Source organism: Balaenoptera acutorostrata, chromosome 1 (assembly GCF_949987535.1).
Source record: "Balaenoptera acutorostrata chromosome 1, mBalAcu1.1, whole genome shotgun sequence".
Lineage (NCBI taxonomy): Eukaryota > Metazoa > Chordata > Mammalia > Artiodactyla > Balaenopteridae > Balaenoptera > Balaenoptera acutorostrata.
Genome location: NC_080064.1, coordinates 184,317,769 through 184,336,524, shown reverse-complemented (window position 1 = coordinate 184,336,524; position 18,756 = coordinate 184,317,769). Strand labels below are relative to the sequence as shown.

Below are 18,756 nucleotides of genomic sequence, written 5' to 3'. Positions count from 1 at the left end.
ATCAGTGTTTGGAATCTTTTAAAACAAATTCTTTGGAGGGAGGAATCAAGATGGCAGAATAGAAGGACGTGGAGCTCACCTCCTCCAAAAATACATCAAAAATACATCTACATGTAGAATAATTCTCATGTAATACCTTACTGAACTAGGGCAATAGATATCAGACACCCAGAAGTGCAAGAAAGAGCTCCACATAACTGCATAGGGCAAAAGAAAAAAAAAGAAATCAGGATGGACCTGCGCCCCTGGGAGGGAGCTGTGAAAGAGGAAACGTTCCTACATCCTGGGAAGCACCTTCACTGGCGCGGAGATCAGCTGGGACAGAAAGGGAGCTTCAGAGGCTCAGAAGAGAGTGCAACAACTGGTTGGTGGCAGGCAGAACAGAGAGAGATGGGCACAGAGGATCGGTGCCACCTTGTTGCAATCCCCAGCCCAAGATGCATGCCTACTGGTGTGTGCAGAGGCTGGGTGCTGAAACTCAGGCTTCAGAGGACAGCCCGGGGGAGAGGACTGGGGTTGGCGGCATGGAGACAGACTGAAGGGGCTGGAGTGTATGGGCCACAACTGGGGTGTACGCAGAAGAAGCCTGGGCCCGCTATAGAGGCAAAATGCCATTGCTAAAGGGCGTGTGAAGGGAGGGGTGAAGCCTGCCATACAGCCTCTTTCTCCCTGCTGCCTCTATGAGCTCTGGGAGCAGGATAGTGGGTGCTCCCATGGCTCAGACAAGTCCGGCCTCAGCAGCTGTGGGCTTTGCGGTCACATGCACGTGGAGGTGGGGCTGGGGTCTGGGATGCTTCCATAGCTCCCATGGCAGGTCCAGATGTGTGACTACTGCAGTCCTGGTACCCAACTTCAGTGGATCGGCACCTAAGGATCTGTGCTGGTGGGTTTGTGAAAACAGTGGCTTTGTGAAAACAATGCCTGAGGGACACCAGGGCCAACTGCCTGAATTCCCACAGTGGAGGTGGTGCCGAGGGCAGTGCCAACCACAGTGTACTTTGTGAGCCTGCACAGGTGACACCACAGAATGCACTCCCTGGTAGACAGCTCCGGCAAAGGAAGACTGAGTGGCCCCTCTCCCAGCGGGAACACTCCACTCCCGTCTACCTCACACTGCAGCTCAGAAACCGTTCTGAGGGCTTCTACTCCAACAACTCAGGAGCAGACTCTGCCCCTCACAGGGCAGTGACAACCACAGAGCAAAGAGGAGGCCTGCTAAATATCTAAAGGCAGCAAGAGAAAAACAAAGAGTTAATTACAAGCAAACCTCCATAAGGCTATCAGCTGCTTTGTCTACAGAAATGTTGCAGACCAGGAGGGAGTGGCAAGATATATTCAAAGTCCTGAAAGGGAAAAATATGTAACCTAGGATATTCTAGCCTGCAAGCTTATCATTTGGAATAGAAGTAGAGATAAAGAATTTCTCAAACAAGCAAAAACTAAAAAAATACAGCAATACTAAGCCTATCCTAAAGGAAATATCAAAAAGTCTTCTCTAAATAGAAAAGAAGCAAGAATCTATAGGAAACAGAAAATCTCAGTTTGAAGCTAAATCACTTAAATAAGCCAGTACACATATTAAAAGAAAAAATTTCTGTGAAAGCGATGATAACCAAAAGGACGAAAAAAGGATGAACATGAAGACGTAAAAGAAGGCATCAAAATCATAAAATGCAGGAGAGAAGAGTAAGAAAATGTAGATTTTTTTTCCAGAATGTGTTTGAGACTACATGACTACCAGTCTAAAACCAGTAGATTTAGGAAGGGGCTAATATACTTGAAAAATAAGGTAACCAGAAATCAAAAACATACAATAAATTCACAAAAACCAAAAAGAAGAGAACACAAGAAAAATACAAAAGAAAATCATCAAACCACAAGAGGAAAAACAGAAGAAAAAGAAAGAGACAAAGAAGAAATACAATATCAATGGAGAAACAAGGTTTAAAATGACAATAAAATATCAATAATTATCTTAAATGTCAATGGACAGAATGCTCCAATCAAAAGACAGAGAGTGGCAGATTGGATAAAAAACAAGAGCCTACAATATGCTGCCTACAAGAGACCCACTTTCGGGCAAAGGACACACATAGGTGGAAAGTGAGGGGATGCAAAAAGATATTCCACGCAAACAGAAATGACAAGAAAGTGGGGGTCGCAATACTCATATCAGACAAAATAGACATTAAAACAAAGTCTAAAAAGAAAGATAAAGAAGGACAGTATATAATGGTAAACGGATCAATACAAGAAGAGGATATTACACTTGTCAACATATATGCACCCAGTATAGGAGGACCCAAATACATAAAACAAATACTAAGACATAAAGAGAGAAACTGATGGGAATACAACAATAGTAGGAGACTTTAACACCCCACTCACATCAATGGAAAGATTTTTTAGACAGAAAATCAATAAGGCAACAGAGCTCTGAAATGATACAATAGAACAGTTAGACTTAATTGATATTTTCAGGACATTACATCTAAAAAAAGCAGAATACACATTCTTTTCAAGTGCACATGGAACATTGCCTAGGATTGACCACATACAAGGGCACAAAACAGTCAACAAATTTAAGAGTATAGAAATTATTTCAAGCATTTTTTCTGACCACAATGGCATGAAACTAGAAATCAACCACAGAAAAAGAAATGAGGAAAAAAGAAAAACAATTACATGAAGACTAAACAACATGCTATTAAAAAGCCAATGGGTCAATGATGAAAACAAAGAAAAAATTAAAACACAACCATGCATAATCTATGGGATGCATCAAAAGAAGTTCTTAGAGAGAAGTTCATAGTGATACAGGCCTTCTTCATGAAACAAGAAAAGTTGAAAAAAACCTAACCCACCACCTAAAAGAATTAGAAAAAAAAAAAGAATAAACAAAACCTAAAGTCAGCAGAAAGAAGGAAATAATAAAGATCAGCGAGGAAATAAATAAAATAGAGACTTAAAAATAAATAGAAAAAATCAATAAAACCAAGAGCTGGTTCTTTGAAAGGGTAAACATAATTGACAAACCTCTGGCTAGGCTCACCAAGAAGAAAAGAGAGAAGACTCAAATAAAATAAGAAAGGAAAGAGGAGAAAGCACAACTGATACTGCAGAGATACAAAAAACCATAAGAGAATACTATGAACAATTATATGCCAACAAATTCGGCAACCTAGTAGAAATGGACAAGTTTCTAGAAACATACAGTCCACCAAAAATGAATGAAGAAGAAATAGATAACTTGAAAAGACCAGTCACTAGAAATGAAATAGAATTTGTAATAAAAATACTCCCTACAAACAAAAGTCCAGGACCAGATGGCTTCACAGGCAAATTCTACCAAACATACAAAAAACTTACACCAATCCTTCTCAAACTCTTCCAAAAGACTGAAGAGGAGGGAACACTCCCAAAGACATTCCATGAAGTCACCATCACCCTGATACCAAAACGAGATAAAGACACCACCAAAAAAGAAAATTACAGGCCAATATCTTTGATGAATATAGATGCAAAAATTCTCAGCAAAATATTAGCAAACCAAATCGAATAATACATAAAAAAGATCATACACCACAACCAACTTGGCTTCATCCCAGGGTCACAATGATGGTTTGACATACGTAAATCAATCAATGTAATGCACCACATCAAAAAAAAAAGACAAACACCACATGATCATCTCAGTAGATGCAGAAAAAGCATTTGATAAAATTCAACATTGATTCATGATAAAAAACCCTTACAAAGTGGATAGAGAGGGAACATATCTCAACATAATAAAAGCTATTTATGACAAACCCATAGCCAATATAATACTTAATGGTGAAAAGCTGAAGGTGTTCCTGCTAAAATCTGGAACAAGACAAGGATGCCCATGGTCAACACTTCTATTCAACATAGTATTGGAAGTCTTAGCCACAACAATTAGACAAGAAAAAGAAATAAAATGTGTTCAAATTGGTAGGGAAGAGGTAAAATTGTCATTATATGCAGATGACATGATATTACATAGAGAAAACCCTAAAGACTCCACACAAAAACTACTAGAACTGATAAATTCAGCAAAGTAGCAGGATACAAGATTAACATACAGAAATCGGTTGCATTTCTTTATACTAACAATGAAATATCAGAAAGGGAATGTAGACAAACAATACCCTTTAAAGTTGCATCAAAAAATAAAATAAAATAAAATACTTAGGAATAAAACTCACCAAGAAGGTGAAATACTTATATGCTGAGAACTACAAAACATCAATAAAGGAAACTGAAGATGATAAAAAGAAATGGAAAGATATCCCATGCTCTTGGATTGGAAGAATTAATATTGTTAAAATGGCCATACTATCCAAAGCAATCTATAGATTTAACGCGACCCCTATCAAATTATCCATGACATTTTTCACAGAACTAGAACAAATAACACTAAAATTTATATGGAACCTAAAAAGACCCAGAATTGCCAAAGCAATTCTCATGAAAAAGAACAAAGCAGGAGGCATAACCTTCCAAGACTTCAGACAATATTACAAATCTACAGTTATCAAAACAGTGTGGTATTGGCAGAAAAATCACACATGGATCAATGGAATAGAAGAGCTTCAAAATAAACTCACACACCTATGGACAATTAATCATCAACAAAGGAGGAAAGAACATACAATGGGGAAAAGAAAAAGTCTCTTCAGTAAGTGGTATTGGGAAAGTTGGACAGCCACATGCAAATCAATGAAGTTAGAACATACCTTCACACCATGCACAAAAATAAACTCAAAATGGCTTAAAGACAAATATTAGACATGACATCATAAAACTGTTAGAAAAGAACATAGGCAAAACAGTCTCTGACATAAACCATACCATTTTCATAGGTCAGTCTCCCAAGGCAATAAAAATAAAAACAAAATAAACAAATGGGACGTAATCAAACTTATCAGCTTTTGACAGCAAAAGAAACCATAAACCAAATGAAAAGACAACCTACAGACTGCAAGAAAATATTTGCAAATGATGTGACCAATAAAGGGCTTAATTTTCAAAATATACAAATAGCTCATACAACCCAATAACAACAAAAACAAACAAACAACACAATTGAAAAATAGGCAAAATACCTAAATATACATTTCTCCAAAGAAGACATACAGATGGTCAATAGGCACATGAAAAGATGCTCATCATCGCTAATTATTAGAGAAATGCAAATCAAAACTACAATGAGGTACCACCTCACACCAATCAGAATGGGCATCATTAAAACATCTACAAATAACAAATGCTGGAGGGGGTTGTGGAGAAAAGGGAACCCTCCTACACTGTTGGTGGGAATGTCAATTGGTGCCGCCACTACGGAAAACAGTATGGAGGTTCCTCAAAAAACTAAAAATAGAGTTGCTATATGATCCAGCAATCTCACACCTGGACATATATCCAGACAAAATTATAATTCAAAAAGATACATGCACCCCTATGTTCATAGCAGCACTATATTCACAATAACCAAGACATGGAAACAACCTAAACATCCACTGACAGATTGACAGATGCATGGATAAGGGAGATGTGGTGTATTTATACAATGCAATATTACTGAGCCATAGAAAAGAATGAAATAGATGCCTGGGTGGAGGACAAGATGGCAGAGTAGAAGGACCTGAGTTCACTTCTTCTCAAGAAAACACCAAAATCACAACTAACTGCTGAACAACCATCGACAGAAAAGACCGGAACCTAACAAAAAAGATATTCTATGTACAAAGACAAAGAAGAAGACACAGTGAGATGGTAGGAGGGGTGCATTCACGATACAATCAAATCCCATACCTGCCAGGTGGGCGACACACAAACTGGAAAATAATTATATCACAGAGGGTCTCCCACAGGAGTGAGAGTTCTGAGCCTATTTCATGCTGCCCAGTCTGGGGGTTTGGCATCAGGAGGAGCAGCCCCCAGAGCACTTGGTTTTGAAGGCCAGTGGGACTTGATTGCAGGAACTCCATAGGACTGGAGGAACCATAAACTCCGCTCTTGGAGGACACACACAAGGTCTTGTGCACCTCGGGACCCAGGGAAAAAGCAGTGACTTCACAGAAGCCTGGGTCAGACCTACCTGCTGGTCTGGGAGGGTCTCCTGGAGAGGTAGCGGGGCAACTGTGTCTCACTGCAGGGACAAGGACACTGGTGTCAAGGCACTGGGGAGCACTTATTGGTATGAGCTGTCTGCAGGCCTCCATTTTGATGCCAAGAACTGGCCACACCCAACAGCCTGCATGCTCCAGTGCTGGGTCACCTCAGGCCAAACAACCAACAGGGCAGGAACATAGCCTCACCCATCAGCAGACAGGCTGTTTAAACTCTCCCTCAGTCCACAGCCACCTCTAAACACACCTGTTGATATGGCCCTGCCAAACAGAGGGACAAGACCCAGCTCCAACCACCAGTAGGCAGGCACCAGTCTCTCCCACCAGGAAGCCTGCACAAGCCTCTTAGACCAGCCTCACTCACCAGGGGACAGACACCAGAAGCAAGACAAACTACAATCCTGCATCTCATGGGACCGCAAACACAGAAAGTTAGACAAAATAGGATGGCAGAGGAATATGTTCCAGACGAAGGAAAAAAATAAAACCCCAGCAGAACAACTAAGTGAAGTGGAGCTAGTCAATCTATCTGAAAAAAGACTTCAGAGTAATGAGAGTAAAGATGTTCCAAGATCTCAGAAAAAAATGGAGGAACAGACTGAGAAGCTACAAGAAATGTTTAACAAAGAACTAGAAGATCTACAGAACAAACAAAGTTGAACATACAATAACTGAAATGAAAAATACACTAGAAAGAATCAATAGCAGAATGAATGAGGCAGAAGATTGGATACGTGAGCTCAAAGTCAGAATAGTGGAAATCACTGCTATACAACAGAATAAAGAAAAAAGAATGAAAAGAAACGAGGACAGTTTAAGGGACTTCCCTGGTGGCGCAGTGGTTGAGAATCTGCCTGCCAATGCAGGGGACATGGGTTCGAGCCCTGGCCCGGGAAGATCCCACATGCCATGGAGCAACTAAGACCGTGTGCCACAACTACTGAGCCTGCACTCTACAGCCCACAAGCCACAACTACTGAGCCCACGTGCCACAACTCCTGAAGCCCACACGCCAAGAGACCATGCTCTACAACAAGAGAAGCCACCGAAATGAAAAGCCAACACACTGCAACGAAGAGTATTCCCTGCTCACCACAACTAGAGAAAGCCCACCGCAACTAGAGAAAGCCCACTCGCAGCAATGAAGACCCAAAACAGCGGGGAGGAGTTCAAGATGGCAGAAGAGTAAGACGGGGAAATCAACTTCCTCCCCACAAATACAACAGAAATACATCTACATGTGGAACAATTCCTACATAACACATACTGAACACTGGCAGAAGACAGACCTCCCAAAAGGCAAAAAATTCCCCATGTACCTGGGTAGGGCAAAAGAAAAAAGAAAAAACAGAGACAAAAGAATAGGGATGGGACCTGCACCAGTGGGAGGGTGCCGTGAAGGAGGAAAGGTGTCCACACACTAGGAAGCCCCTTCGTGGGCAGAGACTGTGGGTGGCAGAGGGGGGAGCTTCGGAGACATGGAGGAGAGCGCAGCAACAGGGGTGTGGAGGGCAAAGTGGAGAGATTCCCAAACAGAGGATCGGTGCTGACCAGCACTCACCAGCCCAAGAGGCTTCTCTGCTCACCCGCTGGGATGGGTGGAGGCTGGGAGCTGAGGCTCAGGCTTCGGTCAGATCCCAGGGAGAAGACTGGGGTTGGTGGCATGAACACAGCCTGAAGGGGGCTAGTGCGCCACAGCTACCCGGGAGGGAGTCTGGGAAAAAGTCTGGAGCTGCCGAAGAGGCAAGAGACTTTTTCTTGCCTCTTTGTTTCCTGGTGCGCGAGGAGAAGGGATTAAGAGTGCTGCTTAAAGGAGTTCCAGAGACGGGCGCGAGACGTGGCTATCAGCACGGACCCCAGAGACGGGCATGAGACGCTAAGGCTGCTGCTACCGCCACCAAGAAGCCTGTGTGCAAGCACAGGTCACTATCCACACCTCCCCTCCCGGGAGCCTGTGCAGCCCACCACTGCCAGGGTCCCGGGACCCAGGGACAACTTCCTGGGAGAACGCGTGGCACGCCTCAGGCTGGTGCAACGTCACGCTGGCCTCTGCTACCACAGGCTTGCCCCGCATCTGTACCCCTCCCTCCCCCCGGCCTGAGTGACCAGAGCCCCCAAATCATCTGCTCCTTTAACCCTGTCCTTTCTGAGCGAAGAGCAGATGCCCTCAGGTGACCTACATGCAGAGGTGGGTCCAAATCCAAAGCTGAACCCCGGGAGCTGTGCGAACAAAGAAGAGAAAGGGAAATTTCTCCCAGCAGCCTCAGGAGCAGAGGATTAAATCTCCACAATCAACTTGATGTACCCTGCATCTGTGGAACACCTGAATAGACAACAAATCATCCCAAATTGAGGAGGTGGACTTTGGGAGCAACAATATATATATATTTTTTCCCTTTTTCCCTTTTTGTGAGTGTGTATGTGTATGCTTCTGTGTGTGATTTTGTCTGTATAGCTTTGCTTTTACCATTTGTCCTAGGGTTCTGTCTGTCCATTTATTTTTTTTTAATTACTTAAAAAAATTTTTTTCTTAATAATTATTTTGTATTTTAATAACTTTATTTTATATTATTTTATCTTCTTTGTTCTTTCTTTCTTTTCTTGCTCCCTTTTATTCTGAGCCGTGTGGATGACAGGCTCTTGGTACTCCAGCCAGGCATCAGGGCTGTGCCTCTGAGGTGGGAGAGCCAAGTTCAGGACACTGGTCCACAAGAGACCTTCCAGCTCCACGTAATATCAAACGGTGAAAAGCTCCCAGAGATCTCCATCTCAAAGCCAAGACCCAGCTCCACTCAATGACCAGCAAGCTACAGTGCTGGACACCCTATGCCAAACAACTAGCAAGACAGGAACACAACCCCATCCATTAGCACAGAGGATGCCTAAAATCATAATAAGACACCCCAAAACACACCACCAGACGTGGACCTGCCCACCAGAAAGACAAGATCCAGCCTCATCCACCACAACACAGACACTAGTCCCCTCCACCAGGAAGCCTATACAACCCCCTGAACCAACCTTAGCCACTGGGGACAGACACCGAAAAAAACGGAAACTATGAACCCGCAGCCTGCGAAAAAGAGACCCCAAACACAGTAAGTTAAGCAAGATGAGAAGACAGAGAAACACACAGCAGATGAAGGAGCAAGGCAAAAACCCACCAGACCTAACAAATGAAGAGGAAATAGGCAGTCTACCTGAAAAAGAATTCAGAATAATGATAGTAAAGATGATCGAAAATCTTGGAAATAGAATGGAGAAAATACAAGAAACGTTTAACAAGGATATAGAAGAAGTAAAGAGCAAACAAACAGAGATGAACAACACAATAAATGAAATTAAAAATTCTCTAGAAGGGATCAACAGCAGAATAACTGAGGGAGAAGAACGGATAAGTGACCTGGAAGATAAAATAGTGGAAATAACTACTGCAGAGCAGAATAAAGAAAAAAGAATGAAAAGATTTGAGGACAGTCTCAGAGACCTCTGGGACAACATTAAACACACCAACATTCGAATTACAGGGGTCCCAGAAGAAGAAGAGGAAAAGAAAGGGACTGAGAAAATATTTGAAGAGATTATAGTTGAAAACTTCCCTAATATGGGAAAGAAAATAGTTAATCAAGTCCAGGAAGAACACAGAGTCCCATACAGGATAAATCTAAGGAGAAACACGCCAAGACACATATTAATCAAACTATCAAAAATTAAATACAAAGAACAAATATTAAAAGCAGCAAGGGAAAAACAACAAGTAACACATAAGGGAATCCCCATAAGGTTAACAGCTGATCATTCAGCAGAAACTCTGCAAGCCAGAAGGGAGTGGCAGGACATATTTAAAGTGATGAAAGAGAAAAACCTACAACCAAGATTACTCTACCCAGCAAGGATCTCATTCAGATTTGACAGAGAAATTAAAAGCTTTACAGACAAGCAAAAGCTAAGAGAATTCAGCACCACCAAACCAGATTTACAACAAATGTTAAAGGAACTTCTCTAGGCAGGAAACAGAAGAGAAGGAAAAGACCTACAATAATAAAAGCAAAACAATTAAGAAAATGGTAATAGGAACATACATATCGATAATTACCTTAAATGTAAATGGATTAAATGCTCCAACCAAAAGACATAGACTGGCTGAATGGATAAAAAACAAGACCCGTATATATGCTGTCTACAAGAGACCCACTTCAGACCTAGGGACACATACAGACTGAAAGTGAGGGGATGGAAAATGATATTCCATGCAAATGGAAATCAAAAGAAAGCTGGAGTAGCAATTCTCATATCAGACAAAACAGACTTTAAAACAAAGACTATTACAAGAGACAAAGAAGGACACTACATAATGATCAAGGGATCAATCCAAGAAGAAGATACAACAATTGTAAATATTTATGCACCCAACATAGGAGCACCTCAATACATAAGGCAAATACTAACAGCCATAAAAGGGGAAATTGACAGTAACACAATCATAGTAGGGCACTTTAATAACACTCCACTTTCACCAATGGATAGATCATCCAAAATGAAAATAAATAAGGAAACACAAGCTTTAAATGATACATTAAACAAGATGGACTTCATTGATATTTATAGGACATTCCATCCAAAAACAACAGAATACACATTCTTTTCAAGTGCTTATGGAACATTCTCCAGGATAGATCATATCTTGGGTCACAAATCAAGTCTTGGTAAATTTAAGAAAATTGAAATCGTATCAAGTATCTTCTCCCAACACAACGCTATGAGACTAGATATCAATTACAGGAAAAAATCTGTAAGAAATACAAACACATGGAGGCTAAACAACACACTAATTAATAACCAAGAGATCACTGAAGAAATCAAAGAGGAAATCAAAAAATACCTAGAAACAAATGACAATGAAAACAAAACGACCCAAAACCTATGAGATGCAGCAAAAGTAGTTCTAAGAGGGAAGTTTATAGCTATACAAGCCTACCTTAAGAAACTAGAAACATCTCAAATAAACAAACTAACCTTACACCTAAAGTAATTAGAGAAAGAAGAACAAAAAAAACCCCAAAGTTTGCGGAAGGAAAGAACTCATAAAGATCAGATCAGAAATAAATGAAAAAGAAATGAAGGAAACGATAGCAAAGATCAATAAAACTAAAAACTCGTTCTTTGAGAAGATAAACAAAATTGATAAACCATTAGCCAGACTTGTCAAGAAAAAAAGGGAGAAGACTCAAATCAATAGAATTAGAAATGAAAAAGGAGAAGTAATAACTGACACTGCAGAAATACAAACGATCATGAGAGATTACTACAAGCAACTATATGCCAATAAAATGGACAACCTGGAAGAAATGGACAAATTCTTAGAAAGGCACAACTTTCTGAGGCTGAATCAGGAAGAAATAGAAAATATGAAGAGACCAATCACAAGCACTGAGATTGAAACTGTGATTAAAAATCTTCCAACAAACAAAAGCCCAGGACCAGATGGCTTCACAGGCGAATTCTATCAAACATTCAGAGAGGAGCTAACACCTATACTTCTCAAGCTCTTCCAAAATATAGCAGAGGGAGGAACATTCCCAAACTCATTCTATGAGGCCACCATCACTCTGATATCAAAACCAGACAAAGATTTCACACAGAAAGAAAACTACAGGCCAATATCACTGATGAACATAGATGCAAAAATCCTCAACAAAATACCACCAAATAGAATCCAACAGCACATTAAAAGGATCATACACTATGATCCAGTGGGGTTTATCCCAGGAACGCAAGGATTCTTCAGTATATGCAAATCGATCAACGTGATACACCATATTAACAAATTGAAGGAGAAAAACCATATGATCATCTCAATAGATGCAGAGAAAGCTTTTGACAAAATTCAACACCCGTTTATGATAAAAACCCTCCAGAAAGTAGGCATAGAGGGAAATTTCTTCAACACAATAAAGGCCATATATGACAAACCCACAGTCAACATCGTCCTCAATGGTGAAAAACAGAAACCATTTCCACTATGATCAGGAACAAGACAAGGTTGCTCACTCTCACCACTATTATTCAACATACTTTTGGAAGTTTTAGCCACAGCAATCAGAGAAGAAAAAGAAATAAAAGGAATCCAAATCGGAAAAGAAGAAGTAAAGCTGTCACTGTCTGCAGTTGACATGATACTATACATAGAGAATCCTAAAGATGCCACCAGAAAACTACTAGAGCTAATCAATGAATTTGGTAAAGTAGCAGGATACAAAATTAATGCACAGAAATCTCTTGCATTCTTATACACTAATAATGAAAAATCTGAAAGTGAAATTAAGAAAACACTCCCATTTACCATTGCAAGAAAAAGAATAAAATATCTAGGAATAAACCTACCTAAGGAGACAAAAGACCTGTATGCAGAAAACTATAAGACACTGATGAAAGAAATTAAAGATGATACAAACAGATGGAGAGATATACTGTGTTCTTGGATTGGAAGAATCAACACTGTGAAAATGACTATACTACCCAAAGCAATCTACAGATTCAATGCAATCCCTATCAAACTACCACTGGCATTTTTCACAGAACTAGAACAAAAAATTTCACAATTTGTATGGAAACACAAAAGACCCCGAATAGCCAAAGAAATCTTGAGAAAGAAAAATGCAGCTGGAGGTATCAGGCTCCTTGACTTCAGACTATACTACAAAGCTACAGTAATCAAGACAGTACGGTACTGGCACAAAAACAGAAATATAGATCAATGGAACAGGATAGAAAGCCAAGAGATAAACCCACGCACGTATGGTCACCTTATCTTTGATAAAGGAGGCAGGAATATACAGTGGAAAAAAGACAGCCTCTTCAATAAGTGGTGCTGGGAAAACCGGACAGCTACATGTAAAAGAATGAAATTAGAACACTCCCTAACACCATACACAAAAATAAACTCAAAATGGATTCAAGACCTAAATGTAAGGCCAGACACTATCAAACTCTTAGAGGAAAACATAGGAAGAACACTCTATGACATATATCACAGCAAGATCCTTTTGACCCACCTCCTAGAGAAATGGAAATAAAAACAAAAATAAACAAATGGGATCTAATGAAACTTAAAAGCTTTTGCACAGCAAAGAAAACCATAAACAAGACGAAAAGACAATCCTCAGAATGGGAGAAAATATTTTCAAATGAAGCAACGGATAAAGGATTAATCTCCAAAACATACAAGCAACTCATGCAGCTCAATATCAAAAAAACAAACAACCCAATCCAAAAATGGGCAGAAGACCTAAATAGACAGTTCTCCAAAGAAGATATACAGATTGCCAACAAACACATGATAGGATGCTCAACATCATTAATCATTAGAGAAATGCAAATCAAAACTACAATGAGATATCATCTCACACCAGTCAGAATGGCCATCATCAAAAAATCTACAAACAATAAATGCTGGAGAGGGTGTGGAGAAAAGGGAACCCTCTTGCACTGTTGGTGGGAATGTAAATTGATACAGCCACTATGGAGAACAGTATGCAGGCTCCTTAAAAAACTAAAAAGAGAACTACCATATGACCCAGCAATCCCAGTACTGGGCATATACCCTGAGAAAACCATAATTCAAAAAGAGTTATGTACCAAAATGTTCACTGCAGCTCTATTTACAATAGCCAGGATATGGAAGCAACCTAAGTGTCCATCAACAGATGAATGGATAAAGAAGATGTGGCACATATATACAATGGAATATTACTCAGCCATGAAAAGGAATGAAACAGTTATTTGTAGTGAGTGGATGGACCTAGAGACTGTCATACAGCATGAGGTAAGTCAGAAAGAGCAAAACAAATACCGTATGCTAACACATATATATGGAATCGAAAAAAAAAAAAACTTCTCAGAAGAACCTAGGGGCAAGATGGGAATAAAGATGCAGACCTACTAGAGGATGGACTTGAGGATACGGGGATGGGGATGGGTAAGCTGGGACAAAGTGAGACAGTGGCATGGACATATATACACTACCAAACGTAAAATAGATAGCTAGTGGGAAGCAGCCACACAGCACAGGGAGATCAGCTCGGTGCTTTGTGACCACCTAGAGGGGTGGGATAGGGAGGGTGGGAGGGAGGGAGACGCAAGGGGGAAGAGATATGGGGATATGTGTATATGTATAACTGATTCACTTTGTTATAAAGCAGAAACTAACACACCATTGTAAAGCAATTATACTCCAATAAAGATGTTAAAAATTTAAAAAAAAAGTTTATAAAAATAAAAAGGGGAAAGGTGCAGTCTTAAAAAAAAAAAAAAGACCCAACACAGCCAAAAATAAATTAAAAATAAATTAATTAATTAATTTAAAAAAAAGGAAATGAGGACAGTTTAAGATATCTCTTAAACATTAAATGCACCAACATCTACTTTAAAACAAATGCTAAAGGAACCTTTCTAGAAGGAAAAGAAAAGGCCACAACTGGAAACAAGAAAATTATGAAATGGGAAAGCTCACTGGTAAATGCAAACATATAGGAAAGGTAGGAAATCACTCACAGATAAATATGATGTCAAAACTAGCAATCATGAGAAGAGGAGAGTACAAATGCAGGATATTGGAAATGCATTTGAAATTAAGAGTCCAGCAACTTAAAACAATCTCGTATATACATAGACTGCTATATCAAAACCTCATGGTAATCGCAAATCAAAAATCTACAATAGATATACCCTCAAAAAAGAAAAAGGAATCCAAACACAACACTAAAGAGAGTCATTGAATCACTAAAGAAGAGAACAAAAGAGGAAGGGGAGAAAAAAGACCTACAAAAACAACTCCAAAATAATCAACAAAATGGCAATAAATACATATTGGTAATTACCATAAATATAAGTGGTTTAAATGCTCCAACCAAAAGACATAGACTGCCTGAATGGATACAAAAACAAAACCCATATATATGCTGTCTACAAGAGAACCACTTCAGATCTAGGGAAACACAGACTGAAAGTGAGGGGATGGAAAAGTTATTCCATGTAAATGGAAATCAAAGGAAAGTTTGGGTAGCAATACTCATATCAGACAAAATGGACTTTAAAATAAAGACTGTTACAAGAGACAAAAATATAACACTGCAGAATCATCACAGGATCAATTCAAGAAGAATATATAACAATTTTAAATATATATTCACCCAATATATGAGCATCTCAATATATAAGGCAAATGCTAATAGCCATAAAAGCAGAAATTGACAGTAACACAATAATACTGGGGGACTTTAACACTCCACTTACATCAATGGACAGATCATCCAGATAGAAAATCAATAAGAAAACACAGGCCTCAAATGTTACGTTAGACCAGATAGACTTAATTGAAATTTATAGAGCATTCCATCAGAAAGCAGCAGAATATACATTCTTTTTAAGTGCACATGGAACATTCTCCAGGATAGATCACAAGCTGGGCCACAAAGCAAGCCTTGGTAAATTTAAGAAAACTGAAATCATATCAAGTATCTTTTCTGACCACAACACTATTACGTTAGAAATCAACTACAAGAAAAAACCTGTAAAACACAGAAACACGTGGAGGCTAAACAATATCTTACTAAACAACCAATGGATCATTGAAGAAATCAAGAAGGAAATAAAAAAATACCTAGAGATAAATGAAAACGAGAATGTGATGATCCAGAACCTCTGGGATTCAGCAAAAGCAGTTTTATTAGGGAATATTATAGCAATACATTCTTACCTCAAGAAACAAGAAAAATCCCTAATAAAAAATCTAACCATATACCTAAAGCAACTAGAGAAAGAAGAATAAACAAAACCCAAAATTAATATAAGGAAAGAAATCATAAAGATCAGAGCAGAAATAAAGGAAATAGAGAAGAAGAAAACAATAGAAAAGATCAATGAAACTAAAAGCTGGTTCTTTGAAAGGATAAATAAAATTGATAAAACTTATGCAGATTCAATCAAGAAAAAAAGGGAGGGGGCTCAAATCAAGAAAGTTAGAAATGAAAAAGGAGAAGTTACAACTGACACCACAGAAATACAAATGATCATAAAAGACTACTACAAACAACTCTATGCCAATAAAATGGACAACCTAGGAGAAACGGACAAATTCTTAGAAAGGTGCAATCTCCCAAAACTGAACTAGAAAGAAATATAAAATATGAACAGACCAATCACAAGCACTGAAATTGAAACAATGATTAAAATATTCTCAAGAAACAAAAGTCCAGGACCAGATGGTGTCACAGGCGAATTCTATCAAACATTTAGACAAGAGTTAACACCTATCCTTCTGAAACTCTTCCAAAATATTGCAGAGGTAGGAATACTCCCAAACTCATTTTGTGAGGCCACCATCACCCTGATACCAAAATCAGACAAAGGTATCACAAAAAAAGAAAATTACAGGACTATGTCACTGATGAACACAGACACAAAAATCCTCAACAAAATACTAGCAAACCCAACCCAACAATACATTAGACGGATCATACACCAGGATCAAGTGGGATTTATTCCAGGGATGCAAGGATTTTTCAATACCACAAATCAACCAGTGTGATACACCACATTAACAAATTGAAGAATAAAACCATATGATCATCTCAATAGGTGCAGAGAAAGCTTTTGACAAAATTCAACACCCATTTATGATAAAAACTCTCCAGAAACTGGGCATAGAGGGAACATACCTCAATATAATAAAGGCCATATATGACAAACCCACAGCTAACATAATTCTCAGGTGAGAAGCTGAAAGCATTCCCTCTAAGGTCAGGAACAAGACAAGGATGTCTACTCTCACTACTTTTATTCAACATAGTTTTGGAAGTCCTAGCCATGGCAATCAGAGAAGAAAAGGAAATAAAATGAATCCAAATTGGAAAAGAAGAAATAAAATGGTCAATGTTTGCAGATGACATGATACTATACATAGAAAATCCTAAAGATGTTACCAGATGATAACTACAGCTCATCAATGAATTTGGTAATGTTGCAGGATACAAAATTAATACACAGAAATCTGTTGAATTTCTATATGCTAACAACGAAAGATCAGAAAGAGAAATTAAGGAAACAATCCCATTTACCGTCGCATCAAAAAGAATAAAATACCTAGGATTACACCTACCTAAGGAGGCAAAAGACCTGTACTCTGAAAACTATAAGACACTGATGAAAGAAATCGACGATGACACAAACAGAAAGGAAGATATACCATGTTCTTGGATTGGAAGAATCAATATGGTCAAAATGAATATACTACTCAAGGCAGTCTACAGATTCAAGCCATCCCTATCATATTACCACCGGTATTTTTGCAGACCTAGAACAAAAAAATCTTAAAATGTGTATGGAAACACAGAAGACCCTGAATAGCCAAAACAACATTGAGAAAGAAAAATGGAGCTGAAGGAATGAGGCTCCCTGACTTCAGACTATACTATAAAGCTACAGTAATCAAAACAGTATGGTACTGGCACAAAAACAGAAATAGAGATCAAGGGAATATGATAGAAGGCCCAGAAATAAACCCAGGCAACTATGATCAATTAATCTATGACAAAGGAGATTAATCTATGATCAATTAATCTATGACAACAATTTAAAATGAAGAGAAGACAGTCTCTTCAAGAAGTTGTCCTGGGAAAATTGGACAGCTAAATATAAAAGAATTAAATTAGAACATTCTCTAACACTGTACACAAAACTAAACTCAAAATGGATTAAATACATAAATGTAAGACTGGATACTGTAAAACTTTTAGAGGAAAATATAGGCAGAACACTCTTTGACTTAAGTTGCAGCATCTTATTGGATCCACCCCCTAGAGTAATGAAAATAAAACCAAAAATAAACAAATGGGACCTAATTAAACTTAAAAGCTTTGCATAGCAAAGGAAACCATAAACAAAATGAAAAGACAACCCACAGAATGGGAGAAAATATCTGCAAATGAAGCGACCGACAGGGATAGATCTCCAAAATTTACAAATAGCTCATGCAGCTCTATATCAAAAAAACAAAGATCCCAATCAAAAAACGGGCAGAAGATGTAAATAGACATTTCTCCAAAGAAGACATACAGATGGCCAAAAAGCACATGAAAAGATGCTCAACATTGCTAATATTAGAGAAATGAAAATCAAAAGTACAACAACGTACCACTGCACACCTGTCAGAATGACCATCATTAAAAAGTCTATAGATAACAAAAGCTGGAGAGGGTGTGGAGAAAAGGAAACCCTCCTCCACTGTTGGTGGGATTGTAAGTTGGTACAGTCACTGTGGAAAACAGTATGGAGGTTCCTCAGAAAACTAAAAATAGAACTACCATATGATCCAGTAATTCCACTCCTGGACATATAGCCAGAAAAGAGGAAAACTCTAATTCAGAAAGATACACACACCCCAATGTTCACAGCAGTACTATTTATAATAGCCAAGACATGGAAGCAATGTGAATGTCCATCAACAGATGAGTAGATAAAGAAGATGTGGTACATATATATAATGGAATATTATTCAGCCATAAACAAGAATGAAATAATGCCATTTGCAGCAATATGGAAGGAC

General features: G+C 38.8%; 1 protein-coding gene across 1 annotated transcript in view; it reads right to left on the bottom strand.

Annotated features, from left to right (window-relative positions):
* The window catches only part of USH2A (usherin), an 800,956-nt gene that overhangs the window by 5,595 nt on the left and 776,605 nt on the right, over nt 1-18,756 (bottom strand). The window lies entirely within an intron of this gene.